The sequence below is a fragment of the Bombina bombina genome, chromosome 2 (genome assembly GCF_027579735.1).
Source record: "Bombina bombina isolate aBomBom1 chromosome 2, aBomBom1.pri, whole genome shotgun sequence".
Lineage (NCBI taxonomy): Eukaryota > Metazoa > Chordata > Amphibia > Anura > Bombinatoridae > Bombina > Bombina bombina.
Window position 1 is genome coordinate 850,361,201 of NC_069500.1, and position 23,131 is coordinate 850,384,331.

The 23,131-nt window shown below is 38.7% G+C and overlaps 1 protein-coding gene across 1 annotated transcript in view; it reads right to left on the reverse strand.

The window, feature by feature from the left end:
- Positions 1-23,131, reverse strand: part of LOC128649747 (phospholipid-transporting ATPase ABCA1-like) — a 2,013,556-nt gene that overhangs the window by 217,929 nt on the left and 1,772,496 nt on the right. The gene's annotated exons all lie outside the window — the stretch shown is intronic.

The window sequence follows — 23,131 nt, forward strand, 5'->3', positions numbered from 1 at the left end:
CACTACTCCAGGAAACACACCTTAACGCAGAGGAATTGCTGAAACTGAAAGCGTCCTGGGTGGCTGAATGCATCTTCGCACCCTCACTCAAAAGGAGCAAGGGAGTTGCAATTCTGATTGGGAAGAAATTAAGTTATGAAAAACTAGATACATTGATTGACCCAGACAGTAGATTTATAATCTTAAAATTGAAAATTTCAAATTCAATATACACTATATGCAATTTGTATGCACAAAACATAATTGAGTATGGGTTTTGGGACTCTCTTCAAGCGAAAATCTTGCAAGTGGCCGAAGGTCACATAATAATAGCAGGGGACTTTAACATGTCCCCACGAGCCCCAATTGACAGATTGAGATATGGGTTGAAGCAGAAGATAAACAAGAAGGACAAATTGGAAAACAAATTATTTAAATCCATCATGAGAAACCTAGCAGTTAGAGATATTTGGAGGGTTCAGAACCCCGACAGTAGAAAGTACACATGTTGCTCTAAAACAACAAAATCTCTATCGAGAATTGATCTCATGCTAATTAATGATAGCCTCTATCACAAGGGGGTCAAAGCATATATAGATGAAATCTTATTATCTGACCACGCACCAATTACATTAAAAATACCTGACTCGAAAACTGGCTCTAGGAGACAGGCGTTTTACTATCCAAAATATCTTAATAAGAATGCAAAATTCAGACTGTGGCTCAAGGAAAGGTGGGAGGATTATTTTCGAAATAACAAAGACTCAGTGGCGAGTCCACTGATTCTGTGGGAAACAGCAAAAGCGGTATTGAGGGGGGATATGATCGCATATATGGCAAACATCAAAAAAGAAACACGTCGGAGGGAAAAACAAGTAATTGATACGGTAATTAATGCTTATAATAGGTATATAAACATATCTTCCGATGAGAATTGGAGAAAATACACCAAAGCTAAAGATGACAGAGACACTTTTTTACTTCTCAACTCAACACAAGCAGATTTAATATACCAATCTAATTTTTATAAATTCGGTAACAAATCGGGCAAATTACTGGCTAAACTGGTTAAGAATTCGAGATCTTCAAAAACAGTGGAAACCATACGAGTTAATAAAACATTGCTTACCTCACCTGAGGAAATATCTGAATCCTTTTTTCTATACTATAAAGCAATTTATGCGGCGAACCCAGTAAATACAATTACAAAGGAGAGTTTCTGGAAAGATATCGCACTCACGAAAATTTCTCCTGAATTCAACCTGGCGTTGAATGCCCCAATAACAGAGCTGGAAGTAAGTCAAGCAATTCAAGCTTTGAAAAGAGAGAAAGCGCCTGGCCCTGATTCGTTGCCAAATGAATTCTATAAAAGTCTAGATGAAGCAATTACTCCGCATCTGACTATTCTCTTTAATTATCTGTTCCAACAGAACAATCAAATATCTCCTAGCTTCCTAGCATCACATACTATACTAATACCTAAACCTGGCAAAGATCCACAATGCAGAGAGTCGTACAGACCCATTGCATTGCTTAATACAGATTACAAAATATTTGCTTCAATTATGGCCAAGAGAATGCAAAAAGGTTTAGGGGAAATGATTCATAAGGATCAGGTGGGGTTTCTTGTAAAAAGGAGCTCCTCATCTAAAATTAGACAACTTCTTTTATCCATTGATTATTTTAAGAACAGTGAAAGGAAGATAGCGGAAAATTTAACTGACGCTGCGATTATAGTGATCGACGCCGAGAAGGCGTTCGATCGAGTCAGTCACGACCACATTCTAACTACACTGAAACAATACGGATTTCAAGATAAATTTTTAAATCTTGTAAACAATTTATGTACGCAGGCAACATCAAAATTGGCCATGCATGGGCAAGAGTCACAGACTATCCGACTGGAACAGGGCACAAGGCAGGGATGCCCGCTTTCCCCCCTTTTATTTGATCTAGCGATTGAACCCCTGGCCACAAAAATCAGAAATCACATCGATGGTATTAGGATTAACAAACATGAGTTAAAAGTGTCTCTTTATGCGGACGATCTGCTGGTTTATGTCTCTAATACCTCTCGGAATATCCCAATAATTCTCAATTTAATTGAACAATTTGGCCAATTCGCAGGGTATAAAATGAACAAACAAAAAACAGAACTACTTTGGTTAAGGAAGACTGACACGTCATATTTAAATAATCCATTTAAGACAGTTCGGGAATCGCTCAGATATCTGGGGATATTTGTCTCGGCAGACCCCCAGGAATGGTACTCCTTAAATTTCACCCCAATCTTTGCACGTGCCATCTCTCTTATGAGAGACTGGCAGAATCTACCTCTCTCCCTTTCTGGGCGTGTCGCCCTATATAAAATGATAATTTTGCCAAAGATATCATATACTCTTCAAAACCTCCCGCTTTTTATAAAAACGCGAGATATTAAGAAATTTAACACGGCTTTGCGGAAATTTATATGGCAGTCAAGGAAAGCTCGAGTCGCCTTGCATAGGTTATACCTAACTAGGCAGTTTGCTGGGCTGGCTCTTCCAAACTTGTATCTTTACAATCTAGTTTTTTTGGGTCGCACTGCGGCAGACTGGGTAGCAGAAGCTGACTATTTTACGGATAATAAGTTAGAGGATAGTGTAACCTTCCCTTTAAAGCCATCATCGCTCTTACATACACCGACCCATTTAATTCCTAAACAGGTAAAAAAAAAAAAAAAACTGTATATGTAATAATTCAGGCCTGGAAGAAGATAGGCACATTGCTGGGAATAAATACCAACATTCCCAGGTATCAAACCTTTTTAGGTAATATAGAATTTCAAGAGGGATCCCAAGCCCCGCACCTGAAAAAGTGGCAGGAGCAAGGGCTCAAACAGGTTGCACAGCTCCATCATTCAGAGTCAGGAGTCATTAAATCTTTCCATGAACTGAAAGTGGAATTCAATCTTAGTAATCAAGATTTTTTTGCCTATCTTCAAGCCAGGCATTACACTACTCAGCTTCATGCCCAATACAATTGGAAGTGGACTTGGGGGAAGCTGGAGCCATGGCCAGCCCTGATTAAGGCTGGTCGTGGCTCCATCTCCCCATGGTATACCCTCTTGAACTCGCAGAAAGGCCTCAGTAATGTTGAAAAACTAGCTCAAAAGTGGTCAGATCAACTATCCATGAACATAGATAAGGAAATACATATTATGAGATCCTTCACGCTACTACGCAACACTACGATATCTGAAACATGGAGAGAATCCCATACAAAGCTCATATATCAGATATATTATACGCCAGATAAAGCGTATAGATGGAATAATGCCGATTTCAAAAAATGTCCAAAATGCAGTCTATTGGCAGCAGACTTATTGCATATGGTGTGGCTATGCCCAAAAATAGAACAATTCTGGCACAAACTAGAGTACTGGTTAGTAAAAGTGATAGAAATAAAGCCTCTTAAATTTACTTTTTCAAACATATTTTTTTTGTTAAACAATAAGGAGGATTTTAGAGATGCTAAGATATTAAATCTAGTAGTTCTTGCCGCAAGAAATCTGATTTTTAAAAAATGGAAAACTAGATTTATCCCCACAGTGAACGAGGTTAAAAACTATCTTAAAAAACAATACAGAGTTGAACAACTCGCCACTTACTTGATAGAGTAGACATAAACATGGTAAAGATGGTTATATTCTTATATTTTTTGTTGTTTTCTGATTGCCTTTTCAAAATGTTGCTGAATCATGGAATGTCATTGTTTATATAGATATAGTCGGTGAGACTTTCAGAAGTCTTATCAAGAACAGAATATCCAACAAGAAATTATTTTTATTGAATAAACTTAGCTGTATTAAAACAGACCCATCTCAGCATATACAGCAGATAAGGTCACTATGAATTATTGTAATATGCATTGATCTTTTTTTTGTGTACCAGATTATGGTTTATTGTTGCATATTTTTGTGATGTTGGTATTGTTGAAAGCCTCAATAAAAAAGATGAAAAAAAAATAAAATGTATGGTCTATCTGCATCATGAATGAAAGATTTTGGGTTTCACGTCCCTTTAATTCTAAAGAGTTCTGTTCCCTATTATTCAAATAATTCTACAATCTATAAATCCCCCAAATGATTTCACATCTTTTATCATCACCTTGACTACATTTTGAGTTCCCTGCCCTTGTTGGAATATAAATATAATTTATCTTTCTGCTTTACACCAATCATATACAATAATTATTAATAGATACCCTGTCATTATTAAGTTGTGTAACGTTTACCAAAATAAATTACACACTAGTGCCAATAAATCAGTCAATATTAAAGGGGCACTGAACCCAATTTTTTTCTTTCGTGATTCAGATAGAGCATGAAATTTTAAGCAACTTTCTAATTTACTCCTATTGTCAAATTTCCTTCATGCTCTTGGTATCTTTATTTGAAATGCAAGAATGTAAGTTTAGATGCCGGACCATTTTTGAACAACCTGGGTTGTCCTTGCTGATTGGTGGATAAATTCATCCACCAATAAAAAAAAGTGCTGTCCAGAGTCTGAACCAAAAAAAGCTTATATGCCCTCTTTTTTTTAAATAAAGATAGCAAGAGAACAAAGAAAAAATAATAATAGGTGTAAATTAGAAAGTTGCTTAAAATTGCATGCTCTATCTGAATCACGAAAGAAAAAATTTGGGTTCAGTGTCCCTTTAACAATGGCTGCCTAAAGAATTTTAGTAAATATATATATTTTTTAATTTGACCAATAACATTAACAATGTCATATCATTTTGTGTAATTGTATAATTTGCATATTTAAAACATAGAAACACAAGTTTAAAGTGGTCAAAAAGGTTTTTTGTTAAATATTTGACCATGAAATAATCATATCTTGTGATTTTCTCAAAAAACCCTCCCTCAACCCTAATTCTCCTGAAAGCTACCACCCCATATCACTGCTTCCACTAACATCAAAACTCCTTGAAAAACTAGTTTACAATCGCCTAACCCACTTCCTGTCCGCCAACTCCTTGCTTGACCCACTGCAATCCGGATTCCGCCGAAAACACTCAACTGAGACTGCCCTTACCAAGGTCACAAACGATCTTCTCTCTGCTAAAAATATTGGCCACTACTCTATACTCATCTTACTTGACCTCTCAGATGCCTTCGACACAGTTGACCACCCCCTCTCCTCCTACAGACCCTTAGCTCTTTTGGCCTCTGTGACACTGCTCTTTCCTGGATTCACTAATATCGTTCTCACAGGTCTTTTTCTGTGTCATTTGCCGGCGACTCCTCCTCTCCTATGCCTCTGTCTGTTGGAGTACCTCAAGGATCTGTTCTGGGTCCTCTACTCTTCTCCATCTATACTTCTTTGCTGGGTAAACTTATCAACAGCTATGGTTTCAAATATCACCTCTATGCTGATGACACCCAGATATACCTCTCCACCCCTGCTCTCTCTCCCTCTGTCCTCTCTCATGTCAGCAACTGCTTATCGGGTATTTCTTCCTGGATGGCCTCTCACCACCTAAAGATAAACATGTCCAAGACTGAGCTCCTTCTTATCCCCCCCTCAAGCTCTACGCCGACTTCTGATTTCTCTATCCCTGTTGACGGCATCACCATTTCCCCATCGCCCCAAGTCCGCTGCCTCGGAGTCACACTTGACTCAAACCTATCCTTCATCCCCCATATCCAATCGCTTTCTACATCCTGCCGCAATCATCTATGCAATATTTCCAAATTTCGCCCTTTTCTGAGCGCTGACACCACAAAGCAAATAATCCACTCCCTTGTTATCTCCCGACTTGACTACTGCAACAACCTACTTGCTGGCCTTCCTCTTTCCCGCCTCTCCCCCCTTCAATCCATCCTAAATGCCTCTGCCAGGCTGATCCACCTTTCCCATCGATCTGTATCTGCTGCACCTCTCTGTGAGTCCCTTCATTGGCTCCCCATTCACAGCAGAATTAAATTCAAAATTCTCACCCTTACATACAAAACTCTCACTAACGCCGCTCCCCTCTACCTATCCTCTCTAATAAACAAGTATACTCCAGCCCGTCCACTAAGATCCAACAATGACCTGCTCCTTGCATCCGCAACTATCACCTCCTCTCATGCTAGACTGCAGGACTTCTGTCGTGCAGCACCTACCCTCTGGAACACTCTCCCTCGTGCTGTCAGGCTTTGCCCTAATCATTCTTCCTTTAAATGCTCCCTGAAGACTCTTCTGTTCAGGGAAGCCTACCACCCAACTCAATAATAAATTAATTTCACTTACCTAATATTTCCCTCATCTAACTCTGTATTAACATCCTTCTCAATCTTGCAGTCCTCACCTCCTGTTTCTCAACCTCCTACCCTTCTAGATTGTAAGTTCCCACGGGAATTTGTCGTGTATCTTACAAGTCTTGTATTGTTTTATTTAAATGAATTGCATCCATGGACAGCGCTGCGGAATATGTTGGCGCTTAATAAATAAAGTATAATAATAATAATAAATAATAATAATAATTTACTCCTATTATCACATTTTCTTAATTCTCTTGGTATCTTTATTTGAAATGCAAGAATGTAAGTTTAGATGCCGGCCCATTTTTGGTGAACAACCTGGGTTGTTATTCATCCACCAATAAAAAAATAGCTGAACCAAAAATAAGCCCAGATGCATTCTTTTTCAAATAAAGATAGCAAGAGAATGAAGAAAAATTGATAATAGGAGTAAATTAGAAAGTTGCTTAAAATTGCATACTCTATCTGAATCACGAAAGAAAAAAATTGGGTTCAGTATCCCTTTAACAAACATTCTAGTGTAAAAATAAAATTCTCTATTTCATTAGATCATCTAAAATTGAAGTAATTAATTTCTTTTACTATGTGTTTAACCCATGCAGAATGGTTTAAAATATACGGTAATCAAAACTGTGCTCCAGCGCCACTCCAGAAAATGATACAGCTGTTGAGCAAATGAGCAGCATGCATACCTGCATATGGCCAACTGCCTGTATCCTCATCTGGAGCAGAATAGGCCTGTTTCAGGAGTGCTATTTTGACTACATGTTTAACCCCTTAAAGGGACATGAAACCCCAAATTTTTCTTTCATGATTCAGGTAGAGAATACAATTTTAATCAACTTTCTAATTTACTTCTATTATTTACTTTGCTTCATTCTCTTGTTATTCTTTGCCAAAAGGTTTATCTATGAAAGCTCAGGAGCAGCAGAGAATCTAGGTTCTAGCTGCTGATTGGTCGCTGCATATATATACCGATTGTCATTGGCTCACCCATGTGTTCATTTAGAAACCTGTAGTGCATTGCTGCTCCTTCAACAAATGATACCAAGAGAATAAAAGAAATTAAATAATAGAAGTAAATTAGAAAGTTGTTTAAAATTGCATTCTCTGTCTGAATCATGGAAGAAAATTTTTGGGTTTCATGACCCTTTAAGGACCGGGAATTTTAGAGAAATGTTTAGCATTTTTACTTTCACTTCATTTAAACAGAAATGGAGCGTTGTTTTTACCTATCAACACTATATATATATATATATATATATATATATATATATATATATATATATATATATTAGTAGACAGCCGAAGGCATTGGATCTACCGCTCACTTTTTTTCCGTGATTTTAGCTTACCGCAAATCCCCTTACGTCATCTGCATAGACCCCCTCCTGTCCAGACTTCTACCGCATTTAAAAGTCAGTAGTTAGGAGTTTTATGGGCTAACGCCGTAACATAAAACTCTTAGCTAAACTGCTAAAAGTACCCTAACACCCATAAACGACCTATTAACCCCTAAACCGTGCCCCCCCCCCACATCGGAAACACTTAACTAAAATGTTTAACCCCTAATCTGTCGACCGGACATCGCTGCCACTTTAATAAATATATTAACCCCTAAACCGCCACACTCCCGCCTCGCAAACACTAGTTAAATTTTATTAACCCCTAATCTGCTGTCCCTAACATCGCCGACACCTACCTACATTTATTAACCCCTAATCTTCCGACCCCCAATGTCGCTGCTACTACATTAAATTTATTAACCCCTAAACCTAAGTCTAACCCCCCTAACTTAAATGTAATTTAAATTAAACGAAATAAATTTAACATAATTAAATAAATTAATCCTATTTAAAACTAAATACTTACCGATAAAATAAACCCTAAGCTAGCTACAATATAACTAATAGTTACATTGTATCTAGCTTAGGGTTTATTTTTATTTTACAGGCAACTTTGTATTTATTTTAACTAGGTAGAATAGTTATTAAATAGTTATTAACTATTTAATAACTACCTAGCTAAAATAAGTACAAAATTACCCGTAAAATAAACCCTAACCTAAGTTAAAATTACACCTAACACTACACTATAATTAAACTAATTACCTAAACTACCTACAATTAATTACAATTAAATTGAATAAACTAAATTACGGACCCCCCCCCCCCCACTAAATTACAGGGGAAAAAAAGAATTACAAGAATTTTAAACTAATTACACCTAATCTAATCCCCCTAATAAAATAAAAAAGCCCCCCAAAATAATAAAATTACCTACCCTATACTAAATTACAAATAGCCCTTAAAAGGGCCTTTTGCGGGGCATTGCCCCAAAGTAATCAGCTCTTTCACCTGTAAAAAAAAATACAATACCCCACAACATTAAAACCCACCACCCACACACCCAACCCTACTATAAAACCCACCCAATCCCCCCTTAAAAAATCTAACACTACCCCCTTGAAGATCACCCTACCTTGAGCCGTCTTCACCCAGCCGGGCACAAGTGGTCCTCCAGAGGGTCCGAAGTCTTCATCCTATCCGGCCAGAAGAGGACCTCCAGACCAGCAAAAGTCTTCATCCAGGCGGCATCTTCTATCTTCATCCTTCCAGAGCGGAGCGGGTCCATCTTCAAGACATCCGACGTGGAGCATCCTCTTCATCCGACGGCCGACGACTGAATGACTGCTCCTTTAAATGACATCATCTAAGATGGCGTCCCTTGAATTCCGATTGGCTGATAGAATCCTATCAGCCAATCGGAATTAATGTAGGAAAAATCCTATTGGCTGATTGCATTGAATAGGATTGAGCTCGCATTCTATTGGCTGTTCCAATCAATGCGAGGTCAATCCTATTGGCTGATTGCATCAGCCAATAGGATTTTTCCTACCTTAATTCCAATTGGCTGATAGGATTCTATCAGCCAATCGGAATTCAAGGGACGCCATCTTGGATGACGTCATTTAAAGGACCAGTCATTCAGTCGTCGGCTGTTGGATGAAGAGGATGCTCTGCGTCAGATGTCTTGAAGATGGACCCGCTACGGAAGGATGAAGATAGAAGATGCCGCCTGGATGAAGCCTTCTGCCGGTCTGGATATCCTCTTCTGGCCGGATAGGATGAAGACTTCGGACCCTCTGGAGGACCACTTGTGTCCGGCTGGGTGAAGACGGCTCAAGGTAGGGTGATCTTCAAGGGGGTAGTGTTAGGTTTTTTTAAGGGGGGATTGGGTGGGTTTTAGAGTAGGGTTGGGGTGTGGGTGGTGGGTTTTAATGTTGGGGGGGTATTGTATTTTTTTACAGGTGAAAGAGCTGATTACTTTGGGGCAAAAGTCCCTTTTAAGGGCTATTTGTAATTTAGTATAGGGTAGGGAATTTTATTATTTTGGGGGGCTTTTTTATTTTATTAGGGGGATTATATTAGGTGTAATTAGTTTAAAATTATTGTAATTCTTTTTTTTTCTGTAATTTAGTGTTTTTTTCCGTAATTTAGTTTATTTAATTTAATTGTAATTAATTGTAGGTAGTTTAGGTAATTAGTTTAATTATAGTGTAGTGTTAGGTGTAATTGTAACTTAGGTTAGGGTTTATTTTACAGGTAATGTTGTACTTATTTTAGCTAGGTAGTTATTAAATAGTTAATAACTATTTAATAACTATTCTACCTAGTTAAAATAAATACAAAGTTGCCTGTAAAATAAATATAAATCCTAAGCTAGCTACAATGTAACTATTAGTTATATTGTAGCTATCTTAGGGTTTATTTTATCGGTAAGTATTTAGTTTTAAATAGGATTAATTTATTTAATTATGTTAAATTTATTTCGTTTAATTTAAATTATATTTAAGTTTGGGGGGGTTAGACTTAGGGTTAGACTTAGGTTTAGGGGTTAATAAATTTAATATAGTTGCGGCGACGTTGGGGGGCATATTAGGGGTTAATAATATAATGTAGGTGACGACGATGTCGGGGGCGGGAGATTAGGGGTTAATAAGTGTAATATTAGGGGTGTTTAGACTCAGGGTTCATGTTAGGGTGTTAGGTGCAGACATAACTTTTATTTCCCCATAGGAAACAATGGGGCTACGTTAGGAGCTGAATGCTGCTTTTTTGCAGGTGTTAGTTTTTTTTTCCGCCAGCTCAGCCCCATTGTTTCCTATGGGGAAATCGTGCACAAGCACGTTTTGCCAGCTTACCGCTACCGTAAGCAACTCTGGTATTGAGGTGAGATGTGGAGCTAAATTTTGCTCAACGCTCACTTTTCTGAGGCTAACGCTGGCTTGCAGAAAACTCGTAATACCAGCGTTGGCTTAAGTGAGCGGTAAGAAAAAAAGGCTTGTTAGCCCCGCACAGCCTTACCGACAAAAACTCGTAATCTAGGCGTTTGGGTTTATCACTGAAATTATTTACATACAACTACTGAACTCATTAGACAAATGGTTGTAAAAGCTTATCTGGGGTCCCCTTTGTTCAGAAATAGCAAACATGCAGGGCTTTGCCATTATTTTTGGCAATGTGCATATTCTTTTCAACAAAGGTACCCAAAGGAACAAAGTAAATTTGATAATAGAAGTGAATTTAAAAAATGATTCATGAAAGTTTAATTTTAACTTTCCTATCCCGTTAAGCTATCAATATAGTTAAATTATACTACTAGTATTTAATGAGATTGTTTTGGGGGTCTGAGTGGGCAGAGCTATGCAAACCATAATTGGGCATGACTCTGCTTCAAAGTGTCCCTGGAAAAAAAAAATGAAATGTTGGCAACTATGCATTTTCTATGCAAATCTGTCTAAAGACATCTAGGAGATTATATTATAACTAAAATTAACACAAAAATTATGCTGTAATTAGAGCTCACAATGTATGGACAGCACAGCTTGCAAAAATCTTTCTGATGAATAAAAAGATAACATTAAATAAAAGTTATATTATTTCACTTTAACAGATAAGTCTATAATTGTATATCTAGAATGTCATATTTTTCTATTTTCTACTTTATTCCAACCACTATTAGATTATTTTTCTCCTTTTCTTTTTCAAAGCTTCATGTTCCAACAGGTTAAAAAATAAAGTCACAGAGAGTATCTTCTGTATTGCATTATGACAGCCGAATAATAAAACTCTCACACTGTGACCACTCCCCCAATCATTAAAAAGCTGGGCTATAAAAGTAAGCCTCACATTGAACAAGTCATCTTGATAAAGGCTTCCAAGGAAGCTGAAACGCGTAGCTGAGACTTGTTGGAATTCTACATATCGACTAAAGACCAAAAAACTGTGAATCTTTGGATCCCTTAAGATAGAGCGCTCTATGAAGAAGAAGGGAGATTATTGTACTTTGGAATCACATACAGGCATCAGCACAGAGTTTGAAAGTGGAAAGAACTTCTCGTGGTTGGCTAAACCTACCCAGGTGACATCATAGACCAAAAACCCGGAAGTGAGTGAGACATTCACACGAGGCGCACGCCGCCACAGCGGTTTGTGAAAGGTACTGGGCGGAAGGAACTAGCCATGATAAGTGGTATGTTTGTGGGGTAAGAAACATCTACAGCCCCTTTTCTACATTATATGGTACAAAAGGAAATCCATTGAGTATTTGAAACCTATTGAGGCTTTTTATCAACTGTTATGAATTGATACGTCTGTGACTATTTATTTATTTATTCGCTGAGAGTGATACTACTTACACACAGTGTAATGTATTAAGGAACTAAGTATCCTCCTTTTGAAAATTGAAACCATCACGCAATATACTTACAGAGGAGATTGGCATTATTCCAAATTTATATATATTTTGTCATATACTTAGAGTCATTTTATTATATATGCGCATAATCGCATAGATTTAGAGTTTGGCGTTAGCCGTAAAAAGCAGCGTTAAGGGGTCCTAACGCTGCTTTTTAACGCCCGCTGGTATTTAGAGTCAAGCAGGAAAGGGTTTACCACTCACTTTCTTTCCACGACTCAAGGCTACCGCAGATCCCCTTACGTCAATTGCGTATCCTATCTTTTCTATGGGATTTGCCTAACGCTGGTATTATGAGTCTTGGAAGAAGTGAGCGGTAGAGCCTCTACCGACAAGACTCCTATAGTCAAAAAAAGTCAGTAGTTAAGAGCTTTATGGGCTAACGTGGGAACATAAAGCTTTTAACTACAGTGCTATAAAGTACACTAACACCCATAAACTACCTATGAACCCCTAAACCGAGGCCCCCCCCACATCGCAAACCCTATAATAAATCTTTTTTAACCCCTAATCTGCCGCTCCGGACACCGCCGCAACCTACATTATAGCTATGAACCCCTAATCTGTTGTCATTAACATCGCCAACACCTATATTATATTTATTACCCCCTAATCTGCCCCCCCAACGTCGCCGCCACCTACCTACACTTATTAACCCCTAATCTGCCGACTGGACCTCGCCGCCACTATAATAAATGTATTAACCCCTAAACCGCCGCACTCCCGCCTCGCAAACACTATAATAAATTGTATTAACCCCTAATCTGCCCTCCCTAACATCGCCGCCACCTACCTACAATTATTAACCCCTAATCTGCCGCCCCCAACGTCGCTGCTACTATAATAAAGTTATTAACCCCTAAACCTAAGTCTAACCCTAACACCCCCCTAATTTAAATATAATTTAAATTAATCTAAATAAATTTACTATAATTAAATCAATTATTCCTATTTCAAACTAAATACTTACCTATAAAATAAACCCTAATATAGCTACAATATAACTAATAGTTACATTGTAGCTATTTTAGAATTTATATTTATTTTACAGGCAACTTTGTATTTATTCAAACTAGGTACAATAGCTATTAAATAGTTAATAACTATTTAATAGCTACCTAGTTAAAATAATTACAAAATTATCTGTAAAATAAATCCTAACCTAAGTTACAAATACACCTAACACTACACTATCAATAAATTAATTAAATAAATTACCTACAATTAGCTAAACTAAAATACAATTAAATAAACTAATCTATAATACAAAAACAAACACTAAATTACAGAAAATAAAAAATATTACAAGAAGTTTAAACTAATTACACCTAATCTAAGCCCCCTAATAAAATAAAAATGCCCCCCCCAAATAATAAAATGCCCTACCCTATTCTAAATTACAAAGTAATCAGCTCTTTTACCAGCCCTTAAAAGGGCTTTTTGCGGGGCATTGCCCCAAAGTAATCAGCTCTTTTACCTGTAAATAAAAATACAACCCCCCCAACATTAAAACCCACCACCCACATACCCCTACTCTAACCCACCCAAACCCCCCTTAAATAAACCTAACACTAACCCCCTGAAGATCTCCCTACCTTGAATCGTCTTCACCCAGCCGATGGGAATGCGAGGTCAATCCGATTGGCTGATTGGATCAGCCAATCTGATTGAACTTCAACCTGATTGGCTGATTGAATCAGCCAATCAGATTTTTCTTAGCTTAATTCCGATTGGCTGATCCAATCAGCCAATTGGAGATCTTCAGGGGGTTAGTTTTAGGTTTATTTAAGGGGGGTTTGGGTGGGTTAGAGTAGGGGTATGTGGGTGGTGGGTTTTAATGTTGGGGGGGTTGTATTTTTATTTACAGGTAAAAGAGCTGATTACTTTGTAATTTAGAATAGGGTAGGGCATTTTATTATTTTGGGGGGGCTTTTTTATTTTATTAGGGGGCTTAGATTAGGTGTAATTAGTTTAAACTTCTTGTAATATTTTTTTATTTTCTGTAATTTAGTGGGGCTTTTTTTGTATTATAGATTAGTTTATTTAATTGTATTTTAGTTTAGCTAATTGTAGGTAATTTATTTAATTAGTTTATTGATAATGTAGTGTTAGGTGTATTTGTAACTTAGGTTAGGATTTATTTTACAGGTAATTTTGTAATTATTTTAACTAGGTAGCTATTAAATAGTTATTAACTATTTAATAGCTATTGTACCTAGTTTAAATAAATACAAAGTTGCCTGTAAAATAAATATAAATCCTAAAATAGCTACAATGTAACTATTAGTTATATTGTAGCTATATTAGGGTTTATTTTATAGGTAAGTATTTAGTTTGAAATAGGAATAATTTATTTAATTATAGTAAATTTATTTAGATTAATTTAAATTATATTTAATTTAGGGGGGGTGTTAGGGTTAGACTTAGGTTTAGGGGTTAATAACTTTATTATAGTAGCGGCGATGTTGGGGTCGGCAGATTAGGGGTTAATAATTGTAGGTAGGTGGTGGCGATGTTAGGGAGGGCAGATTAGGGGTTTATAAAATTTATTATAGTGTTTGCGAGGCGGGAGTGCTGCGGTTTAGGGGTTAATACATTTATTATAATGGCGGCAAGGTCTGGTCGGCAGATTACCGTAAGCAACGCTGGTATTGAGGGTTAAAGTGGCACTAAATTATGCTCAACGCTCCCTTTTTTGAGGCTAACACAGCCATTCAGACAACTCTAAATACCAGCGTTGTCTTAAGGGTGCCCTGGAAAAAAAGGAGCGTTAGCACCGCAGGTCTTTACCGACAAAACGCTAAATCTAGGCGATAGTTTTTAAGAACCATAGGTTCTGACTCTTTAGTCTTTTTCCACCGGTGGTTTTACTTGAATTTGAATTTATTATATCATATTGTATGGAATAAATTATCTGACATCTTTTTATACACTACTGGTTAATGTGTTTTTGCTTTTAGCGCATCTTTTAGTTTATTCTTATTTCCTAGTTTTAGGAAGGTTGTAAAGACCTTTTTTTTTAAATTGCCTTAACACATATGAAAGTGGTTTAGTTCTATTTTGTGTTTGTCTATCAGCCGAATAACATGCCCTTAGTTTTTCAGTTCCCCAACTCTCTGCTAACTTGTTTATAAAAATATGTTTAATGCTGCAGAAATGTTGTTTCTGTTTTTTATTTTATTTTTGGATATTTAAAAGAAATTGTTTGTTTGCTTTTTTTAAGAATAGTGATAGTAAAATACATAGTAGATGAGGTTGAAAGGAGGGGATGCAGGGAGGGAGTTGGAGGACCCTACACTACAGAAAAAAAATAAAAGGGACTGGGAGGGATTGAGAGCTATACTACAGAAAAAGGGGTAGGGTGGGAGCTCCCTAACTAGTTATCGCTGGAGGTGAGGATGTGTGGGGCCACTACACTACAGAATAAAAAAAATGGTTTTTAGGTACTAGCAGACAGCTGCCAGTACCTAAGACAGTAGTTAGAGGGGGAGGGTTAGAGGGCTGTTTGGAAAGGATCAGGGATGTTGGAGGGTAAGGGGGATCCTACACTGCAGAAAATATTTAAAAACTATAAAAAAATATTTAATAAAAGAAAAGAAAATGCCTTAACTCTTCATACCATAAGATGGGGATTACCAGTGGGGGTGAGGGAGGGAAGAGAGCTGTTTGGGAGCGATCAGGTAGGGAACAGGGGGAGGGTAACCTCTACAATAAAGCTAAAATTAACCTTACAAGCTACCTGATTAACCCCTTCACTGTGATTAACCCCTTCACTGTGGGAATTAAAAGAAGTGTGGTGTGCTGCCTTCTAATTACCAAAAAGCAATAGCAAAGGCATATGTGTCTGATATTTCTGAACAAAGAGGATCCCAGAGAAGCTTTTACAATTATTTGTGCCATGATTGCACAAGCAATATATAAATAATTTCAGTGAGAAACCTAAAGTTTGTAAAACGTTAAAAAATGTTTTTATATGATCCCATTTAGCGGGGAAATAGCAGCATGAAATATCCTAAAATGGTCCTATATCAATACCTTGGGTTGTCTACTTAAAAAATATATATATATTTTTGAGAAGTAAAAAAAAAAAAACAGAATTTATGCTTACCTGATAAATTACTTTCTCCAACGGTGTGTCCGGTCCACGGCGTCATCCTTACTTGTGGGATATTCTCTTCCCCAACAGGAAATGGCAAAGAGCCAAGCAAAGCTGGTCATATGATCCCTCCTAGGCTCCGCCTACCCCAGTCATTCGACCGACGTACAGGAGGAAATATGCATAGGAGAAACCATATGATACCGTGGTGACTGTAGTTAGAGAAAATAATTCATCAGACCTGATTAAAAAAACCAGGGCGGGCCGTGGACCGGACACACCGTTGGAGAAAGTAATTTATCAGGTAAGCATAAATTCTGTTTTCTCCAACATAGGTGTGTCCGGTCCACGGCATCATCCTTACTTGTGGGAACCAATACCAAAGCTTTAGGACACGGATGAAGGGAGGGAGCAAATCAGGTCACCTAAATGGAAGGCACCACGGCTTGCAAAACCTTTCTCCCAAAAATAGCCTCTGAAGAAGCAAAAGTATCAAATTTGTAAAATTTGGCAAAAGTGTGCAGTGAAGCGCAAGTCGCTGCCTTACATATCTGGTCAACAGAAGCTTCGTTCTTGAAGGCCCATGTGGAAGCCACAGCCCTAGTGGAGTGAGCTGTGATTCTTTCAGGAGGCTGCCGTCCGGCAGTCTCATAAGCCAAACGGATAATGCTTTTAAGCCAAAAAGAAAGAGAGGTAGAAGTTGCTTTTTGACCTCTCCTTTTACCAGAATAAACAACAAACAAAGAAGAAGTTTGTCTGAAATCTTTAGTGGCCTCTAAATAGAATTTTAGAGCACGGACTACGTCCAAATTGTGTAACAAACGTTCCTTCTTTGAAACTGGATTCGGGCACAAAGAAGGTACAACTATCTCCTGATTAATATTCTTGTTGGAAACAACTTTCGGAAGAAAACCAGGCTTAGTACGCAAAACCACCTTATCTGCATGGAACACCAGATAGGGTGGAGAACACTGCAGAGCAGATAACTCTGAAACTCTTCTAGCAGAAGAAATTGCAACCAAAAACAAAACTTTCCAAGATAATAACTTAATATCTACGGAATGTAAGGGTTCAAACGGAACCCCTTGAAGAACTGAAAGAACTAGATTGAGACTCCAGGGAGGAGTCAAAGGTCTGTAAACAGGCTTGATTCTAACCAGAGCCTGAACAAACGCCTGAACGTCTGGCACAGCTGCCAGCCTTTTGTGAAGTAAAACAGATAACGCAGAAATCTGTCCCTTCAGAGAACTTGCAGATAATCCCTTCTCCAAACCCTCTTGTAGAAAGGATAAAATCCTAGGAATTTTTATCTTGTTCCATGGGAATCCTTTAGATTCACACCAATAGATATATTTTTTCCATATCTTATGGTAAATCTTTCTAGTTACAGGCTTTCTAGCCTGAATAAGAGTATCTATTACAGAATCTGAAAACCCACGCTTTGATAAAATCAAGCGTTCAATCTCCAAGCAGTCAGTTGGAGAGAAACCAGATTCGGATGTTCGAATGGACCTTGAACAAGAAGGTCCTGTCTCAAAGGTAGCTTCCATGGTGGAGCCGATGACATATTCACCAGGTCTGCATACCAAGTCCTGCGTGGCCACGCAGGAGCTATCAAGATCACCGAAGCTCTCTCCTGGTTGATCCTGGCTACCAGCCTGGGAATGAGAGGAAACGGTGGGAAAACATAAGCTAGGTTGAAGGTCCAAGGTGCTACTAGTGCATCTACTAGAGTCGCCTTGGGATCCCTGGATCTGGACCCGTAACAAGGAACCTTGAAGTTCTGGCGAGACGCCATCAGATCCATGTCTGGAATGCCCCATAATTGAGTTATTTGGGCAAAGATTTCCGGGTGGAGTTCCCACTCCCCCGGATGGAATGTCTGACGACTCAGAAAATCCGCTTCCCAATTTTCCACTCCTGGGATGTGGATTGCAGACAAGTGGCAGGAGTGATCCTCCGCCCATTGAATTATCTTGGTCACTTCCTCCATCGCCAGGGAACTCCTTGTTCCCCCCTGATGGTTGATATAAGCAACTGTCGTCATGTTGTCTGATTGAAACCTTATGAATTTGGCCTTTGCTAGATGAGGCCAAGCTTTGAGAGCATTGAATATCGCTCTCAGTTCCAGAATGTTTATCGGGAGAAGAGATTCTTCCCGAGACCATAGACCCTGAGCTTTCAGGGGTTCCCAGACCGCGCCCCAGCCCACCAGACTGGCGTCGGTCGTGACAATGACCCACTCTGGTCTGCGGAAGCTCATTCCCTGTGACAGATTGTCCAGGATTAGCCACCAACGGAGTGAATCTCTGGTCCTTTGATCTACTTGAATCGTCGGAGACAAGTCTGTATAATCCCCATTCCACTGTCTGAGCATGCACAGTTGTAATGGTCTTAGATGAATTCGTGCAAAAGGAACTATGTGCATTGCTGCAACCATCAATCCTATTACTTCCATGCACTGCGCTATGGAAGGACGAAGAACAGAATGAAGAACTTGACAAGAGCTTAGAAGTTTTGATTTTCTGACCTCTGTCAGAAAAATTCTCATTTCTAAGGAGTCTATTATTGTTCCCAAGAAGGGAACTCTTGTTGACGGGGAAAGAGAACTTTTTTTCTATGTTTACTTTCCATCCGTGAGATCTGAGAAAGGCTAGGACGATGTCCGTATGAGCCTTTGCCTTTGACAGAGACGACGCTTGAATCAGGATGTCGTCCAAGTACGGTACTACTGCAATGCCCCTTGGTCTTAGAACCGCTAGAAGGGACCCTAGTACCTTTGTGAAAATTCTCGGAGCAGTGGCTAACCCGAATGGAAGTGCCACAAACTGGTAATGCTTGTCCAGAAAAGCGAACCTTAGGAACTGATGATGTTCCTTGTGGATGGGAATATGGAGGTACGCATCCTTTAAATCCACCGTGGTCATGAATTGACCTTCCTGGATGGTAGGAAGGATCGTTCGAATGGTTTCCATTTTGAACGATGGGACCCTGAGAAATTTGTTTAGGATCTTGAGATCTAGAATTGGTCTGAACGTTCCCTCTTTTTTGGGAACTATGAACAGGTTGGAGTAAAACCCCATCCCTTGTTCTCTTATTGGAACTGGATGAATTACTCCCATCCTTAACAGGTCTTCTACACAATGTAAGAATGCCTGTCTTTTTATTTGGTTTGAAGATAATTGAGACCTGTGGAACCTTCCCCTTGGGGGTAGTTCCTTGAATTCCAGGAGATAACCTTGAGAAACTATTTCTAGTGCCCAAGGATCCTGAACATCTCTTGCCCAGGCCTGAGCAAAGAGAGAAAGTCTGCCCCCCACCAGATCCGGTCCCGGATCGGGGGCCATCCCTTCATGCTGTTTTAGTAGCAGTGGCAGGCTTCTTGGCCTGCTTACCCTTGTTCCAGCCTTGCATCGGTCTCCAGGCTGGTTTGGGTTGAGAAGTATTACCCTCTTGCTTAGAGGATGTAGAAGTAGAGGCTGGTCCGTTTCTGCGAAAGGGACGAAAATTAGGCTTATTTCTAGCCTTAAAAGACCTATCCTGAGGAAGGGCGTGGCCCTTTCCTCCGGTGATGTCTGAAATAATCTCTTTCAAATCGGGCCCAAACAGTGTTTTGCCCTTGAAAGGGATGTTAAGTAATTTTGTCTTGGAAGACACATCCGCTGACCAAGACTTCAGCCAGAGCGCTCTGCGCGCCACGATAGCAAACCCTGAATTTTTCGCCGCTAATCTCGCTAATTGCAAAGCGGCATCTAGAATAAAAGAGTTAGCCAATTTAAGTGCATGAACTCTGCCCATAATCTCCTCATACGAAGATTCTTTATCGAGCGACTTTTCTAGTTCTTCGAACCAGAAACACGCTGCCGTAGTGACAGGAACAATGCATGAAATTGGTTGAAGAAGGTAACCTTGCTGAACAAACATTTTTTTAAGCAAACCCTCTAATTTTTTATCCATAGGATCTTTAAAAGCACAACTATCTTCTATGGGAATAGTAGTGCGTTTGTTTAGAGTAGAGACCGCCCCCTCGACCTTAGGGACTGTCTGCCATAAGTCCTTTCTGGGGTCGACTATAGGAAATAATTTCTTAAATATAGGGGGAGGCACAAAAGGTATGCCGGGCCTTTCCCATTCCTTGTTTACTATATCCGCCACCCGCTTGGGTATAGGAAAAACATCGGGGGGCACCGGAACCTCTAGGAACTTATCCATCTTACATAATTTCTCTGGAATGACCAAATTGTCACAATCATCCAGAGTAGATAATACCTCCTTAAGCAGTGCGCGGAGATGTTCTAATTTAAATTTAAATGTTACAACATCAGGTTCAGCTTGTTGAGAAATTTTCCCTGAATCTGAAATTTCTCCCTCAGACAAAACCTCCCTCCTGGCCCCTTCAGATTGGTGTGAGGGTATGTCAGAAGCGTTATCATCAGCGTCCTCTTGCTCTTCAGTGTTTAAAACAGAGCAATCGCGCTTTCTTTGATAAGTAGGCATTTTAGATAAAATATTTGCAATAGAATTATCCATAACAGCCGTTAATTGTTGCATAGTAATAAGTATTGGCGCACTAGATGTACTAGGGGCCTCTTGTGTGGGCAAAACTGGTGTAGACACAGAAGGGGGTGATGCAGTACCATGCTTACTCCCCTCATCTGAAGAATCATCTTGGGCACTATTATTATCTGTGGCATCATTGTCCCTACTTTGTTTGGACACCATGTCACAATTATCACATATATTTAAATGGGGAGACACATTGGCTTTCATACACATAGAACATCGTTTATCTGATGGTTCAGACATGTTAAACAGGCTTAAACTTGTCAACAAAGCACAAAAAACGTTTTAAAATAAAACCGTTACTGTCACTTTAAATTTTAAACAGAACACACTTTATTACTGAATATGCGAAAAAGTATGAAGCAATTGTTCAAAATTCACCAAAATTTCACCACAGTGTCTTAAAGCCTTAAAAGTATTGCACATCAAATTTGAAAGCTTTAACCCTTAAAATAACGGAACCGGAGCCGTTTTTACATTTAACCCCTATACAGTCCCAGGAATCTGCTTTGCTGAGACCCAACCAAGCCCAGAGGGGAATACGATACCAAATGACGCCTTCTGTAAGCTTTTTCAGTGTATCTTAGCTCCTCACACATGCATCTGCATGCCTTGCCTTCCAAAAACAACTGCGCATTAGTGGCGCGAAAATGAGGCTCTGCCTATGACTAGAGAAAGGCCCCCATCTGAAAAAGGTGTTCATACAGTGCCTGCCGTTTTTTAACAACAATCCCCAAGATTATAATAATTATAAAGCGCTATAATCTGTCAAATATGCTTAGCAAGTAATCGTTTTAGCCCAGAAAAATGTCTACCAGTTTTTTAAGCCCTTATAAAGCCTTTATTCTCATACTTAATCTAAGAAAATGGCTTACCGGTCCCCATAGGGAAAATGACAGCCTTCCAGCATTACCAAGTCGTGTTAGAAATGTGGCCATCATACCTCAGGCAGAAAAGTCTGCCAACTGCTTCCCCCAACTGAAGTTACTTCATCTCAACAGTCCTGTGTGGAAACAGCAATCGATTTTAGTAACGTTTGCTAAAATCATCATCCTCTCACAAACAGAAATCTTCTTCTCTTTTCTGTTTCAGAGTAAATAGTACATACCAGCACTATTTTAAAATAACAAACACTTGATTGAAGAATAAAAACTACATTTAAACACCAAAAAACTCTTAGCCATCTCCGTGGAGATGTTGCCTGTGCAACGGCAAAGAGAATGACTGGGGTAGGCGGAGCCTAGGAGGGATCATATGACCAGCTTTGCTGGGCTCTTTGCCATTTCCTGTTGGGGAAGAGAATATCCCACAAGTAAGGATGACGCCGTGGACCGGACACACCTATGTTGGAGAAATAAAGCTTTATTTCTGTTTAAATTGAGTGATAGCAAAAATGCTAAAAATGATCCGGTATTTTGGGCAAGTTCTTCTCTGAAAGTCCCAGTAGTCAAGGAGTTAAATGTATCTAAGGTATTAGCATGTACTACCTTTTTAGGCAATGAGCTCCACAATTTGATTGCTCTTACAGTAAAAAAACGTTTACGTTGCTGGAGATTAAATCTTTTTTCCTCCAGCCTTAAAATGTGACCTCTTGTCACAATTTCCTTGGAATAAACTGAGCTTCCACCATCTCTGTTTATGGGCCTTGAATATACTTATATAAAGTGACAATGTCACCTCTCAAACAACTTTTTTCTAGAGAAAACAGACCCAGTTTGGCTAGCCTTTCCTCATAGTTTAAATTCTCCATTCTCCTTCTTAGTTTTGTTACCTTTCACTGAACTTTTCTTTTTTTTTTTTTAAACTCTGCAATGCTTTTTTTTTTTTTTTTTATTGGTCCCTAAAACTGCACTCCATACTCCAGGTGAGGTCTTACCAGGGATTTATATAGTGACAGAATTATGATTTCCTCCTTTGCATCAATGCCTCTTTTAATACATGCTAGTATTTTATTAGCCTTAGAAGCCACTGCCCTGCATTGTGCATACATTTTTTTTATCTATATATTTTATATGTCCTCACAAACACAATAACTATACAATAGTGATGTCATTAGACAGTTAATTTGTGATGTTATAAGATAGATTTATAAGACTGCGGTATAATGAGTGATCCTATGATTTATGTTATTACTGGTGTGATATGACAGGGCAGTGTCATTTAAGATTATGGAACATTCACTCATTAAGGTCTAGATTACAAGTTGAGCGCTAATTTATCACGTGCCCGTAAATGGGCAAATTCACCCGTCTACCAAGTGACTGGTTATTGCTACTGCAAGCTTGCAATAGCAATTAACGCTCAAAAAATTAACCAGGGATCACAACAATGGTTAATTTTTTTTCAAATGTGCCCCAACTCCACTCAAAAAAGGGTGTAGTGCCTTGTTGCTATTAAAACATAATTTTTTTTTTTTAAATGGACTAAGCAGTTTTAAGGGGTTA